At 50.8% G+C, this 15,312-nt stretch overlaps 1 protein-coding gene and 1 long non-coding RNA gene across 4 annotated transcripts in view; both read right to left on the reverse strand.

The window, feature by feature from the left end:
* The window catches only part of CACNA1I (calcium voltage-gated channel subunit alpha1 I), a 157,762-nt gene extending 148,577 nt beyond the window's left edge, over window positions 1-9,185 (reverse strand). Inside the window, exon 1 of one of the 3 annotated variants that reach the window (XM_035346899.1) lies at window positions 7,922-9,185. The gene's annotated coding sequence lies outside the window, so the exon portion shown is untranslated. The remainder of the gene's footprint in view (window positions 1-7,921) is intronic. The other 2 variants (XM_035346886.1, XM_035346895.1) reach the window with 2 other exon arrangements.
* A 285-nt stretch (window positions 9,186-9,470) lies between these two features.
* Window positions 9,471-15,052, reverse strand: LOC118178418. The gene is made up of 3 exons (XR_004756145.1): window positions 14,985-15,052; window positions 10,631-11,853; window positions 9,471-9,974 (listed from the first exon to the last, which is right to left on the reverse strand). It is a non-coding gene; the product is annotated as an uncharacterized LOC118178418 (long non-coding RNA).
* Between the last annotated feature and the right edge of the window lie 260 nt (window positions 15,053-15,312).

Genomic DNA, 15,312 nt, shown 5'->3' on the forward strand with positions numbered 1-15,312 from the left:
GCTTCAGCCTGAGACCCCTTTCATGGCCACCCTGCTGGATCTGTGATCTGCAGGGATCTCCATGACCACCCCTGGGTCCAGCCAACCTTTCTGCTGTGGGCTGCAGTCCTCCTTTATCCCCAGTTAAAACGCTGCAAGCTCTGCCCACCCTATTCCCTGGGCCCCCTGCTTCCCACAGGCACTTTGATCCAAAGCTTTGCTTGTTCTTCGAGGCTTGGTATTTGTCAGAACAAAGAGTAGCAAGTGCAGAGGTTTAGCAAGCAGACATAGTGTCCCTTAGGGGATAGCACTGAGACTCTTTGAATTCATTACCCCAAAGGCCTGCAGCTATTGGAAAGAAACACGTGTAGTGTCTCCTGACTGGCTTTCAGATGTTGATTGTATTTTTTTAACCCCTCTGACAAAAGCAGGAACACATCTTTCCCATCATCCAGCACCTATGTTTTCACTTCCACCAGGATTTTAATTCTGAGCACCTATGTAACTCCTCATACCGCTTTTCCCATTCCCTTTTCCCACCAGCTCCCCATCACCAGCTCTGAGCTGGCTCCCTTGCAGACTATTAACATGCTGTGGTTGAGCCCAGCTTCTTTCCCATTAACAACACAGAGGAGAAAGGTTAGCAGGGACAGCCGGGAGAAATGACTTATTACAGCGCTCAGAGCATCCACAATGACGAGGGCATGACAATTCCAGAATGCAATGTACAAAGCTTCATAATTAACAATACAACTGAGCAAAGGAATGGGAGAAACAACGCCATTAGCATTTCCCTGCTTTACCTCCAAGCAAACATTGATTCTCCATCTCACCACTGCCAGATGCAGCTGGGATTTTGGGATGCAGATCTGCCCAAGGCACCTCAGCAGACGAGACCACGTCTGAGGGGGGTGGCTGGTGGAGAAAGGCATGGGCTGACAGATCATAGATCAAGCACATACACACAAATCAGGCAGTGGCCACATCACAAGCAGTTTATCTGCTCCAATTTGTGCTGCCCAGAGTGACTCATTCAAGGTCCTATGGATGCAGAGCCAGGTGAATCCCTTTGGGAGTCCTGACATTAAATACAGCCTTTGAATGACAGCTGCCCCTTTCCTACTCGAGACTACATCCTGCTCCAAACTAGCTCTGAGGCTGTGATCAGGGTGTATTGCCTGCTTTAAGCAGGATTTATGCTCCGGGTCATAGGATGGAGAGGGAAAACCCAAGCAGTGTGGCACTCACAAGCTCTTTAGGCAGAGCCAGTCCTCCTGTCTCAACTGAGAACGGGCAAGGGAGAGGTTTTCCTGCTGGAGATGGATTCGTGGTCCTCACCCCTACCAGCTCAGAGGCAGAGGCTGGAGGCAGACATTCCTGCTGTTTTGGCCAAGCGGCAGCTCACGCAATGCTGACATTTCTCTGAGAGTGCAATTACTGGCCTTCCCATGCCGTGTAGCAACCAGGGTGAACCTGCTGCAATATTTCAGCCCATTTCAAATCAAAAACAGGTGAGATGAGTTTGGTACATCCACAGTAAAACAAGCACTGTGGGACAGGGCTCATGCCAGCTAAAGGAAGGTACTGGAAAGACTAGACAGGATTACGATTTTTTTTAGGATTATTTGCTCCAGATCTTGCCTTCAGGATGGCTCCTACCATCCCACAAGCCCCTCACTTGAGGACATATCTGAGTGTGTGGTGTATTTATGAATGCAGGTGGATGTGCCTTGAGGTGTTCAGTTGTACCTGGTTGTGAGCCCATGGCTGGTTGCTGCTGTAGATGGCAAGTGCTGGTTGTGTTACCTCTGACGCTCAGGTCTGGATGTGGGGATGCATTAGGCCTACGGGTTTCACTTTGAGCATTTGCAGTGTTTCAGTGTAATTAGTTGTACACAGCTCCCTCTGTGTTCATGTTTGTTTGGTGTCTGCACAGTTCCCTGCCCGTTCATGGGAGGCAAAGCCTGTTTTCCTCTGCCCATGTGTGCGTGGAGGTGTGTCTGTGTGCATGTCGGTGAGGAACGGGGCGATTTATTAGCAGTTAGCCCACATGTGGCCAATGATATCTTTCTGATGTCTCCGTGATTTGAAAGAGGAGAGGTCTGAAAGATTAATTTTTACATCTCTGTCTTCACAGCACCTCCTCATGCAAAGGGACATGGCAGAATTCAGCAGAAATCACTTCAAACCATGCCAAAATCACTCAGGCCTGGTACACTGCCTGAAACACATCCCCAGGGCCTGCACCACAGACATTGTCCTGCAGCTTCAGGAGGAGCGAGCCCAGACCTTCTGGGCTCTCCCACCCTTATCAACACAGCCGATGCCCACCTCTCAGGGCCAGTAGAGCCCCGTCCTGGCCATGCTTTGGGCTCTTGTCCGTGCCACTGCAAAGTAGGCACCCTTGGCCAAGCCTGAAGGAACCGCTGCAGAGATCACTCAAGGTGTTGCTGAAGAGATGGAAGAAGAAAAGGCACGGGAGCAGCACAGTCCCAAATACACAGGCACCCAAAAATGACCTTTTGGAGAAAACTCCCCACTCTATCAGACCCATCCATAGGGAAGCTTTTCCCTTTACAGCCCGCTTGCAGCAATGCCTTCTCTGTGACACCAGCCCTTTCCACGCGAGTGGATTCCCATCACGTCCTTTCACTTAAACCACATCAGCAGTGGAGATTTCAAATAAGATGGGTCCGATGAGGGTGGTGAAGAGGAAGAAAGCACCCCTGTGGGCTCCCAGCAATGATGGCCTCAGAGCTGTCCTCACATCCCCAGCCCTTGAGCTGGAATACAAAGTGCTTGCAGGAGAGGCAAAATGGGCACATTATGTTTGTGCCCCATGGTTGTTCCCCACACGGGATGGGGGGATGGAGCTGCAGCTGGTGCAAGCACAGGGGGTGTCCAGTGCTGGATAAGCTTTTCCCTTTCTGCCCATCCAGGATGGACTCTTTTTGTGGTTGCAGACCCCGCAAGACCCCCTGCTTCCCCTCACAGCGCTGTGCTGTATGCGAGCTCCCACTCTGCCCCACCACCAGGCTTCGTTCCAACCCACTTGCATCTGGAGTGAACATCCTCCAGGGTGGAAAGGCAGATGGGGAGAGGAAGGAGCTCATCTATAGGGAACACATTGCTAAGGGATCTGGGGAGCATCAAGTCGGTTATAACTTATACCTCTCCCCTCCCTATAAATTACCATCTCCCCTCCAGTCTCCAAAGAAGATACTCTGCATAAACCCAGATGCACACTTGGACCAAACTCTGCCAAGAAACAAAAACAGGAAAGGAGCTGGAGCTGTGTGCAGTGTGATGACACCCCAGCCTCTGCTGGAGAACAGAGAGGGGATATGGGAGAAGAAGGGAGCTATGAAGGTGGGAATCATCTGGAAGCACAGGGGAGATAATGCTGGCAGCCTTCCTGCAAAGGCCTATGGGCTGTTTGGTTGCAGGTCAGTAGGTAGACCTTATGAAGACTCTGTATATCCTACACGATTTCACTGCTGGCTCTGCTACTCATTTTTGTGAGCTTTAAAAGTCCTCATTTTTCCTGCTGCCAACAGGAAATAAATAAATAAATAAATAAATTGGAAAAAGAAAAAAAAAAAAAAAAAAAAAACACCTTAGATGGCTGCTTGAATAGAAACCACCGAAAACCAGCAAAGACACCAGTGCAAGTGACTGCCACACCTGACCCCTAGAGTCCAAGTCCAATCCTTCTCTATAGCAGGCAGACTTGCAAGAAAACTCAGTCCTGAAAAGTGTTGCCCCTTCCCAAATTTCCTACCACCCCCACTGCCAATTTAGAGCAACTCTGGAGGCAGAATACAAAAAAAAAAAAAAATAGATGCCCAAGGAAGACAGGTAATTGAGGGCCTCACCATTGCCCCAAGTCCCGGTGCAGGGAGGGAAAGAGATGGTGCTGGGCAGCACACACTGCACACATGCACACCCTGCACCAAAAGGAAGAGGCTCCCATCCGTCCCTGCCAGCCTGGCCTGAAGGAGAGTCCGCTGTTAACCTGCATCTTGGCGAGTGGTTTCATTGAGCCTGGCAGCAAGGTGCACTAACACAGCACCTGGGAAATGCTTAACACCGCTAAGCCCACCTATACAAGGCTGTTTTTCTAGCCACAGCCAAACTCTTACATTTCAGAGAAACTAAATAAAATACCTCCCTTCCCCTCTAACAAGCACACCACACAGAGAGTTTCAGCATCCACATCACAGCTGCAGAATCCCCTTCCCCAGCTTCCCACCACGCAGCTTGGCAGCTCCTCTCCATCCCGTCCAGCCCCGTGGCCATAACCCCAACCTCCAAGGGTCTCAGGTGGAAACACCACTCACTAGCCCTCCCCAGGGTGCCCCATAGAGTTTTACATCAGGGAACAGCAGAGCAGGATCCTGCAGCACCAGCTGATGCTGAGAACACCAGCGAGCAGCCTTCACCACCACCAGCACATAAGTTCACCCACGGGCTGCCTCTGACCTGCAAAGCCCCCGATGACAGAGCCTGGCTTGGCCAAGGAACCAGCTCCCTCCTGTGCTCCCTTCGTCTCAGGCAAGCATGGAGGCATTTTCTGAGATCTCCTCATTGCAATTAGTCCCTGAGGCACTGCTCTGATTGCTCTTCAGGGCACACTGCAGTGCTTCAAACACGGTGGGCTGATGAGTACCAGGAAAGCAAGGAGTTTATTACCAAGTTAGTGGGTTGATTTATGTGGTCTGAGTTATGATTAGAAGGCTTAAATACATTTGGTATTGGTCTAAGACATTTTTCAAGCCACCATGCGATTTCTAAGGGCTTCAAGGTATGCATTTCAGACACAGATGAATAAACTGAATTAGCTGACTCTATTAGGTCATTACAAACAACCACACACCTCTGCATAGCTGGGGAAAAAACACTCTACTTTCCAATAACAGGCTGGGGTTGTGTACAACTTAAACACCCATAAAATCCCCCCTATGTTATTCCATCTTACAGATGTAAAAAATATACAGCCAAGAGAGGGAACTATCTGATTTTGCAGATTCACCTGAGCTACTTGATTTCTGAGCCCATCGGTGGACCCAGCAGTTTTAGTAAGGCTCTCTGCAAGCACAGCCATTCACCTGCTTGGTTAAATTTGCAGGATTAGGACTTGGATTTAATAAAAGATCAAATTTACTTTAAATCAGCGGCCAGCTCTTTGAAAGAGCCAACACTGCGTGTGCATTTCATGAGTTTCCAGCTGTAGATACTTGTTCCCTGTGAGGAAAATGAATAGAAATTGGTTTCAACAATTTTTTCTCCAGAAACAAAAAAAAAAAAAAAAAAAAAAGAGAGAGAGAGAGAGAAAAAAAAGCTGACCAAGCAAATGGCTTATTTGCAGCAGAGCCTGAAACTAAAAGACTTTCCCCAAATCAAAGATGGCAAGGGCTCAGCCTGAGCCACCCTTGGTCTGGGATGTCCTGCGGGGTGGGACAGGGCTGTAATGTGTCGCAGGGCTGCAGGTGAGGACCAAGTCACATTGGGCATGGATGCAGGTATTCTCCACGCCCAGACCAGGCAGCAGAAACACAGCCAGCTGCGAAGTTGGTGAAAGGATGGAAGGAGCCAGGAGGAGAGGAGAGGCCACAGCTCAGGGCACAGGTGTATTACCAGCACTTTTAGGATGCTCGGGGCTGGACCAGTGGGGAAGGCACCATTCTTGGAGGGGACAAGGACTGGGATGCAGAAAAGCTCGCCCAGCATCAGGGGCGCGCACAAGCAGCCCAGCCACGCTCCTCATGTCACAGCGGTGGCCACTGTGCTATCCAGAAACACCCACGCAAGCAGCGAGCTCCTGGTGAATCAGCATCCCCCTCCCGCAGCGCTTCTCCTCGATGGCTGCAGCGGCGCTGGCCTTGCTCCAGCCACGTCCACTGCCCGAGCCCCCAAGGGCAGCAGCCAGGGGAGTGAGTTGTGTGAGCTGGCACAACCCCTGCTTTGCATCATGGCACATCCAGGCTCCACAAGGCAAACCAAAGAGGCGCCAGCACATCAAATCTCCCCCCTCGTCTCACTCCCTCTCTTCTGGGATGTTCACCTCAAGACCTCCCAGTGAGATGCGTGCATCCCGGTGATCTCCCACTGAGATCTGCAGGGAGGCTGCTTTTGCCAGCCTCCAGCCAGGGCACGGTCCCTGCCAGCTAGGAAAGGAACCCAAGGCAGAGGCCGGATCCAGCCCTGTCTGACCCCCACAGGCTCCCCTGGGGCAGAGGATGGTGGCACCACACCACCAGGCAAGTACTGCTGCTGCTCTTAGGAGCCTCACAGTGCACATGCCATGGAGCTGTGGTGTTATTTTAATGGCAAGAGAGCAGTAAGTGCTCTCAGCCCAGCAGCACCAGCCCTTGCAGGCAGCAGGGAGCCATCTCCTGCCGGTGGCTGCCCTCCTGCTGAGGGAGTGGGTGAGAGATGCTCGGGAGGTGTCCTTAAAATGTCAGGGGGAAAGGGGCAAGAAAGGGGACTCCCTGATTCCCTTCCCAAGGCTCTGAATTAGAAGTTTTCTTGAAGGTGGGGTGTTGAGAAGATGAGGAGCTTGCGGGTTTCCTTCTGCTGCTAGAGAAGTTCACACGTTGGAGGGAAAGCATCAAGGGGTGGGGGTCTGCAGACCCCTCCCTTCTCCCAAGGTAACAAACCCTTAATCACCAGCCCAAATTTAAGACTGAGAGCTCTGCAACAACACGCAGAAACAACTGACAATTAACATCGCAGTCTTCCATGCGACAGAAATACAGAACCGCTAGCAACCCCCAGATCAGTGAGAAAAACACTCCTTATTAGCAGAGAGAAAATGCAGAGCAAGTTCTGCTTTTTGATGTTTACCATTTTTCTTTGTAATAATTTGCAAGGAAATGATGCATGTTGTTTTTCCTTTTTTCTTTCTGCTGTGTTTTTTTTTAAAGCCCCTGGTACTTTTCACACAGCTGCTGTTACCAAGAAGCAAAAGGTCTCCATCAAGAGTGCTACAAAAAACAGTATTGGCAGAAAATATGTCAGATAATTGCCAGTCACCAATGTCTGACATTATTTCTGGTTCTCTTCTTTTTTTAATTTTCCATTCCTCTCTCCCCCCCCCCTCCCCTCGACTCCAGCCAACAGCTTCCAGTGATGTACAGAAGATGATGCATTTGCTATATTAAAGTACATCCTATTCCCTGTCCCTTCTCAGACACTTTGGATGTTGCACACACGATTCAAACGCAATAATAATCACAAACAAACCAGGGAAAGGCAATTTATGAAGCCCAAATTGTCAACCCAACTCTCACTTGGCAAAGAAACATAAAAAAATTATCCCGAACCCAGGAAGCCCCTAACCAGTGAGATGGTTTAAAGAAAAGTTATATATATACAAGTCTCAGACAGTTACCTCTCCAGGGAGGAGGTTTTGTAACCCTTCCTCTTTCCCACCGTCCTTCCCCATCACAACATCACAAACTAAGCAAGGCTCAATTTTAAATTCCTGGGATTATCCCCGCTCTCTGTATCATTTACAGCCACGTAGAAAGAGATGCTGGAAATGTGTGACAAACACGTTCTCTCCTCTAATTGTCCGTGGACGTGAATCGCTGGCCACACGTTTGTTCCACCACCCCTGCCCAAATCACACACCGAAATCCATTCTTGCTACTTGTTGGGTAAACAGAGGCAGCCTTACATACATGGGCACCGCACACGGACACACACGGACGGCTGGGCATGCACGGGGAAACAACTTTCCTCTCTGGAAAGCCGGGATTGTTCACATTACAGACATGTCTACCCCGAGCCTTTACTTCTGCCGGGGAGGAAACAGGTAGGAAAGCAAAGGGATGATGCAGGTGCATGGGTGGGCGCAAGTCCCCTACGAGAAGGGAAGCAAAAACGAGCGAAACAAGACAGACATAAGGTTAGCCAGGTGTGCATGCTTCTCACCTACCTTTGCATGGAAAAGAAATCTCCAAGGGAGAAGTGTCCAAGTCAGAGAAGCAAAATAAAATACTAACGAAGACGGTTTGAAAAATTCCCCACCAGGAAAAAAAATATAATAATAATAAAATGAAATAAAATTTAAAAAAATAAAAGCCCCCCCGCCCCCACCCCCCTCCTTGCACACGGGCACACACACGCACACACACACACCTCAGCACCCCGGGGGGTGGGGGGGAAAATAAAAGAAAAAGATGAGGATCAGCTGAGTGACAGGGAGCAAAGGACCTGCAGGCAAGGACCGGGGAGTTGTGTTAGATCCGGAGCTGCAAGTACTGAGCGTGTGCAGGAGGGAGATGGTTTAAAAGGAGAATACATGTTAAGAAATTCTGGCTGCTCAGGATGGAGTCTGAAGCTCCGGTGCCCAAAAAAAAATAAAAAATAAAATAAAAAAATAAAAAACACACAAATAGGACCTCTTCCTTCACGGGAGGGCTTGGGGGGCTGCGTGTGGCTGTGTGTGTGTGTGTGTTTTCCAGGCGGGTGGTGTTAAGAAGTGACAGAAGCTTCCTCCTGAAAAGCCCCGAGGGTCAAACCGATGGTGGGGTGCTGGAAGGCGACGGAGGTGTGGGTGGGGGCAAGTTCGGCTGGTCGGCGGTGGGGATGCGAGGAGGAAGGTCTGGTGTGTGCTTTCTGTCTGTCTGTCTCTCTCTATCTGTGTCTTATGGTATGTTCACCGGCGGCTCGCGGAGCGACTGCACAGCGAGAATAACTGTACGGGCATAGAGGGAGAGAGAAACGCCGTCCTTACAGTGACACCAAATGTCTTTAGGGGAAACCTACAATTAGAGGCACACAAGGTAGGGATTTCAGGGGAAGGGGAGAAATCTCCCTGCGCACACAGGTGCGGGGGGTCTCAGGACAGCCTCTTGTCCCCTGCCCTCAGCCCTCTCTGCCTCTCTTCCCTGATAGGCACTGGCTTTGGCGTGCTTGCCTTGCCCTACACTGGTGAGCGTGTGTCCCTCCCAGGTCACAAAGCAAACAGAGTGGGCAAACACCCTCTGGGGAGATTTAACACAGCAACCTGAACCCCCTCACTCCAAGTCAGCCCCCTGCCCTACCCCCAAAACTGCTACGGGAGCTCAGGGATGGGCACAACTTGCTGAAAATTACTTTTCTGCTGTGTTTTGTGTTGCCGTGGGGAAACGAGAGAGATGGAAAAAAGCACAAGGATCCCAGCATAGGAGGGCTATGTGGAGCACTTCATCCCCATCTCCCCCATCAGCCCCATCCCGTGGCCGAGCAACCAGGTCCCACACCAGCGCAGCCACCTCTTAGTGGGGGTTAGTCTCAAGTCACCCCCAAGGCTCAGCATGGGTTTTTCTTGCCCAGACCAATAAACCCCCAGATATGAGGAGAGATGGCGATGTTCTTGCCACGTGGCTTCTGCCACGGGCGTTTGTGGTAAATAAAGAGCTAAGAAATGCCTGGCTCTCGGTTGGGATGCAGTACAACATGTGCTGCACCCGAGAGGCTCCTCTGCTCCTCTCAGGGCTACACAGATTCTTCTCCGGCTCTTCCCCACCAAGACGAAGACTGTGCCAGCTGACGCAGACTTTGTGCTCACGGTTGGAATAGCTGGGTCAGGGTAATTAACACTTCTGACCTAAAAATGGCTGGGAAAGCAGGCACTTCGATCTGACTGCGAAACAGGCCCTCTGATGTTAACTCTCTGTGGGACAGACACGGAGCAGGCCCACCTTCTGGTAAAGCCACAATCTAGAGTGAAAACCACCCTCCATCCCCACATGGCTTGGCTTGGCTTTGCCACAGGCATTGAGCAGAAGCCACGGAGCCCAGGGCTGGTTTTGCCACCTAGGTTAAAGTCCCTTGAGCCTCAAGACAGTGGCTGGCCCTGCCACGGCCCCTCGCAAGGCCCTGCAGTGCCGTTGGATCAGAGGCAGCAGCAGAATAGGGCTGTGTTTTATGGAGTGTCTAATCTTGTTTCTTCTCCTGAAAGATGAACTCAGCCCTCAGAGGATCCTTAAGGTGCACAAGGAGGGCTAAAAAAGAAGAGAGAACAGCGTTGTAAATGATGGGAGTGTTGCAAGCATCAAAAGTTATCTGATTAACAACCTGCCTGAAGAACTGCTTTTCCTCTCATAGCTTCTGAAAAGAGCTGTGGATGTATAGTAGGTACATGCATCAGCCTCAGCCTGGGGGGAGATTTAATTTAGGATAAATGTTCGTGCTGGTGGGAGCTCTCCTTTTCTCACACTGCGTGGTATAGGATGCTGTGTCCAGCTTCCTTCAGTACCAGGGCTGGCCATGGTGACTCCAAGCCCACCATCCTGTGCCAGCTGGAGGGCTGCCTGGCAAGAGCAGGTGTCTGTACACCTCGGGAAGCCCCTCACGGTGCTGGATGTGGTTTTGTGATAAACCAGCTTTGGTGCGATACCACCAGGGCCACGTCATCATCCCAAAAGTCAGCTGAGGCAGAGGTGAACTCTCTGAATGCTTTGGTGCCTGGCATGGGCAACGTAGGCACTCACACCCCTGTATACACACACCTGTGTGTGCCTTCCCCAACTCTACCTATGCTAGAGGGGCTGGCTGACCTTCTAGACCACTCGTCCCTATAAGTCCACCTTGGTTGCAAAGGTCTATCTCCTTGTCTTTCTGTCTTCCCCCTCACCAGCCACAGGATATTTGCCATTACCTCTCCTCATAAAAAGACATCTGCTATTTCTTCTTGGGAAGCAGAAGGGCTTCAATTTTGTCCCTGAAATGATGAATCTGAGCATTATATGATTTCAGATGCCTGCAATTCACCAACAAGCCCCTTCAGGGGGAACAGGGAAAAAAATGCAATTGAATTTATTCATGCATGAATATCAAATGAGAAAAGAGAATGAGGAGGAGGGCAGGAGAAAGAGAGAGAGGGTGAGAGAGGAGGAAGAAAGGGCACCAAGGAGAGGCAAAAGAAATGAAATTGTGAAGGAAGATGCAGGGAACATGCAGAGGGGGGCGGGGATGCACATAAACACATAAGAAGGACAACCCATGGGTCATCACTGATGCACACATCCCAGGACCATGTCTGTTTTCCAGTGTACCCACACTACAAGGATAGGGTAATGCTTGAGCTCCCACTCAGGCAAACCCACCAGATTCATAAAAACATTGGGTAGGCATGGAAGGAGGGGAGAGGGAAAGAGGCTGGGTTGGGAAATGGAGCCATGCTGTGCATCCCATCACAAATCTAGTGGTGAAAAAAAGCAAGCCTAGGACAGCTCGTGCTCCTGCACAGAAACAAATCCAGAGCAGAGCCCCTCATCCCTACACCCCTTCCACCAGGCAGGATTTCTGTCGGCTCCTGGGGATGCGATGGGATGGGATGGGATGGAATAGAATAGAACAGAACTGAACTGAACACAACAGAGGAGAGCATGGCACACATTGGTCCTACACATGCATCTACAGCACTTCCAAGGATCCCTCTCTGTCTCCTCTGCAATTTTTGAGAGGAACAGCAAAGCCCACACCTTTCACCACCTGGGCCACCAGCACTGGCTGGCGGGTCAGTAAGTACGAGATCCACTGCAAACAGCACCGGAGAGAGCACCAGGTGTGAGGGAAGAGGCAGGAAAGGGGAAGCATCACCCATGCAGAGAGGCTGCAGGGTGAGGAGATGCATCCCTCTGCTCAGCAGGTCTGCAGGTGGCGGGGGGCTGAGGGGCAGCTGACCCTGAAGTACTGGATTTAGAGGCATCCTATGGCCAAGCCCCAGGGGCACCAGCCACACGGCAGGGCAGAGGAGTGGCCAAGCAGCAGCAGGCTCTTCCACGGCGCTCCCAGGTGAGGCAGCAGGTCCAGCATCTGTTGCCGCCGCGGGTTTGTGTTTGCTGCTTCCAGGAGACGGTGCTCAGCTTTTCCCACACCCTTCAAAATAGAAAGAGAAAAATAAAATGAGGGAGAGAGAGAGAGTGTAAGCTCTGACGTGAACCTAACTTTAGATCCAAGGGCTGATGACTCACTCCGCTGGGGGAGAAGTGGCTGAGCTGGCTGTAGGTTTCTGTTTATATACCTCACTGAGCTAAATATATAGACTGAGAAGTTCTTCTGTTCTAGCCCAGCAGCTTCAATCTGCATATTATCCTTCTCAATCTTAATGTTCCCTTTCCTCCTAAATCTCTGCCTCTTTCCCCTAGCATTGCCTTCCTAATCCCCTTTACGCTCGCTTTGTTGTAGGAAATGGAAGCACCACACGTCTCCCCACCTTCCCCTCTCCCTGCTGTCTGTGGTTAGGCTGGCGGGGGATTTCTGGGAGTGATTCAGTGTTGTGGCTCTGAAGCAGAGCTCCTCACACAGATCTGCCGGAGCATTTCCGAGCTGGCCGTGCACTCCCTGCCAGCCGTGGTGCCAGCAATCAGACCCGCAGCTCCCGCTCCTCGTGGTCACACAGCTCCCAGGGTGGATGTCAGCTCCCTCTTGGAGGTCCCTCATCCCATTGCTTCAGTGCTGAGCTTCTTTTTACCTGTCATCTACTGCGGACTCCACCGTATAAAGCAAGGTACCCACAGCAAGAGGCTGGTCCTTAGCATCTCTTTGCAGGCAGCGGAGGCTGAAGATGGTCCTCATCGCCTGATGAAGGCAGAGCATCGTACATGTTGGAGAAGAAGCCCCTCAAGAGGTGTAACATTGGAGATGGGGCATGAAACAGCCCACAATGTGGCAGGGGAATGGAGGCTGAAGAAGGTGGAGCACAGAAGGACCATTTGGGCTGCACTGAATGCCACTGTGAATCGGTAACATCTGCAAGCTGTGCCACCCCTTCTCCTCTCCCCTCCTTACCCCAAATGGGTCAAGGCAAGCAGAGAAGGGGATAGTGAAAGAGAAGAGCTTGGAAAGAGGTGAGGGGGGAAATATAATGAATCCCTCTGGCAGAAGAGAGAAACAAAGAGAGCACAAGGGAAAAAGGAATCCCTGCCCCCAAAGGGCAGCTGGAGGTATGGTGGCAGACAGTTTTCTAGACAGGAGAGAGAGACCATGCAGGAAAAGGTGGTGTGTTAGGAAAAACAGCAGCAGAGAGGAAAAGCGTAATGAGGGTGTGTGTGTTTGAGGGAGAGGTCTCCGAGGGATGGAATTCAATTTAACCCAACAGCTCAGCCTAGGAAAGGAAGCTCACCACTGCAGTTTGCCAAGCTGCTGCTGGGAAGAGGAGCATTGTCTTCAAAAGCCGGAGGCGAATTTTCTCTAGATGGGAGGCTGTGGGATCCATCTGTGGGGTCTGGCTCTGGGCTTCCCCAAAGCATCCCATGGGCTCAGGCCCAGTCTCTAAGAGGCTGTCTCATACAACCCATGGGGTGCCCATTTGTCACCTTGCTCAAAACCTTCTCACCTCCTCTCCAAAGTGCCAGAGAGCCAGTTTCCCTGCTGGTCGGTGAGCACCACAGCTAAGCCCTCCTGATCTGCTTCACCCCCTGACAATCCAAAGGGAAGCTGCGGGGAGCCTGGGCACAGCAGCCCAATAACCTCGTTCGCAAGCAGGACCATGGCAGAGAGCTAAAGCAGGCCAACACCAGCCACGTGTTTGCCAAATGCCCATTGCAGAAGGACAAATTGCCCAGGGGACACACAGCCGGAGGGAGGCCAGAGCAGAGCGGGTGAGAGCACCTCCCTTCAGCAGCTCCTCCAGGGAGCAGAGGAGAAGGCAAGGGCTGAAGAGCAGCCTGGGCTGGACTGGGGTCTCCTCACAGGCATCTTCACTGCTCTTTGAATGAGTGAAGAGAGCAAGGCTGCCTCTCAGATAGCAGACAGTCCTTCTTCAGTCTTAACTCTTTGAGTCTCAGTGCCATGCTCTGCACGGGTGCTTTATCCCAGCTGACCTTGGACCCGTGGTCCCTGACCATGGCTTTGGACCCAGGAGAGCCTTGAAGGAAAAACAGCTGAGTGCTGAAGGAAAGCCAGCTGAGTGGCAGATAGCAGCAATGGGCTGAAAAGCGAGAGAACAGCTGGGGTGAATAGAGAAAATGGAGAAAGAATTAAAAAAAAAAAAAAAAAAAAAAAAAAAAAAAAAAAAAAAAAAAAAGGAACAACAAAGGCAATCTTGTGGTGCCACCTCGTGATAGGTTTGCACAACATAGCCTGGCCCAAGAAGTCCTGGGTCCAAGGGCATTCCAGAGCACGAAAGCAGGAGTAGAAAGGACCAAGGTGGGAGGCCATAAGAGTAAGAGATACAAATTTTGAGGCTCCTTCACATTTGTAATGGCTCAGGAAAAACACAACTTGGTTAAGACACTGCTCTTGCTGACAGCAGTGCAAGCCTGGGGAAGGCAGGAGATAACTCTGAGCACAAACAAGAGATCTTCCACTGGGACACCGAAAATGCTTATAGACTGGACTCCTTCCCTTCCTAGGGTGCACTGTGCTAGAGAAGCTTGTGCACTGAAGGCACAAGATGATCTAGGAATGAAAAGGAGAAACAAGCATTTTAGGACATCCTGTGGAGCTCCCTGCTACCAAAAAAAAAAAAAAGGTGGGGGTTGAGATTCACCTTCCTCCAACGTGAAAACAGTTTACATCCAGTGATTGTGGTCCTGGGCTCCAGGGCAAGAAAAAACAAGATCAGACCCCAGGCCATAAGCTGAAAGGGACCTTTTCCACTGCAGTGACTCTTCCCAGCATTACCTCTTTGCATCTCTGCCTGAAGCACGGCACACACTCAGCTCCCCTTGTTGACAGGAATACACGCTCCCATGTACTTGAAGCTACCGGTGAGGAATTTTCTAGGTCCAGAGGTAGCTGTTGTGCTTTTCTCTTCTCTTGTTGAGCTACAAAACAAGGCATCTTCTCCAGCATTTTTCAGCTGGAGAGGCATTACATAAGCACTTGATGAAGGAAACAGATCTAATTAGCTCTCCGCTCAGAGATGAGGAACCTGAGGCCCAGGGAAAGAAGATGATCGATCCAACATCACGCCTGGGCTGCCCAGCCCCAGCTCAGCACCCACATGGTGGGTAGCACCCAGCTGGGGTCCCCTGGACTAGCATCTCACCAAATAGAAAGCAAACCTCGTACTGCAAAGGGAGGATGTTTCCACTACATTTCTCACTGCGATGGATGGTCTCCTTTTCTGCTGAGACGGAGCATCAGGAGAAAGGATGATCTTGGATTAGGTCAACTGATCCAAAGTGGCAGCTCCTCTGTTTCTAACTCTCCCCAAGTCCCACAGTCCTCTTGGGTGTATTTCCCAAATAAGAACGAAAATAGAAGAGACAGAAAGATATAAATACTGGAGACCACACTTGAGCTACAGCGGTGCCTGAGGGAGAATTAAAAAAGCAAAATGAAATCAGAGAACAGTTTATCAGATGCAAGGTTAGAAAGGGACAGGGGTTA

This window comes from Oxyura jamaicensis, chromosome 1 (genome assembly GCF_011077185.1).
Source record: "Oxyura jamaicensis isolate SHBP4307 breed ruddy duck chromosome 1, BPBGC_Ojam_1.0, whole genome shotgun sequence".
NCBI lineage: Eukaryota > Metazoa > Chordata > Aves > Anseriformes > Anatidae > Oxyura > Oxyura jamaicensis.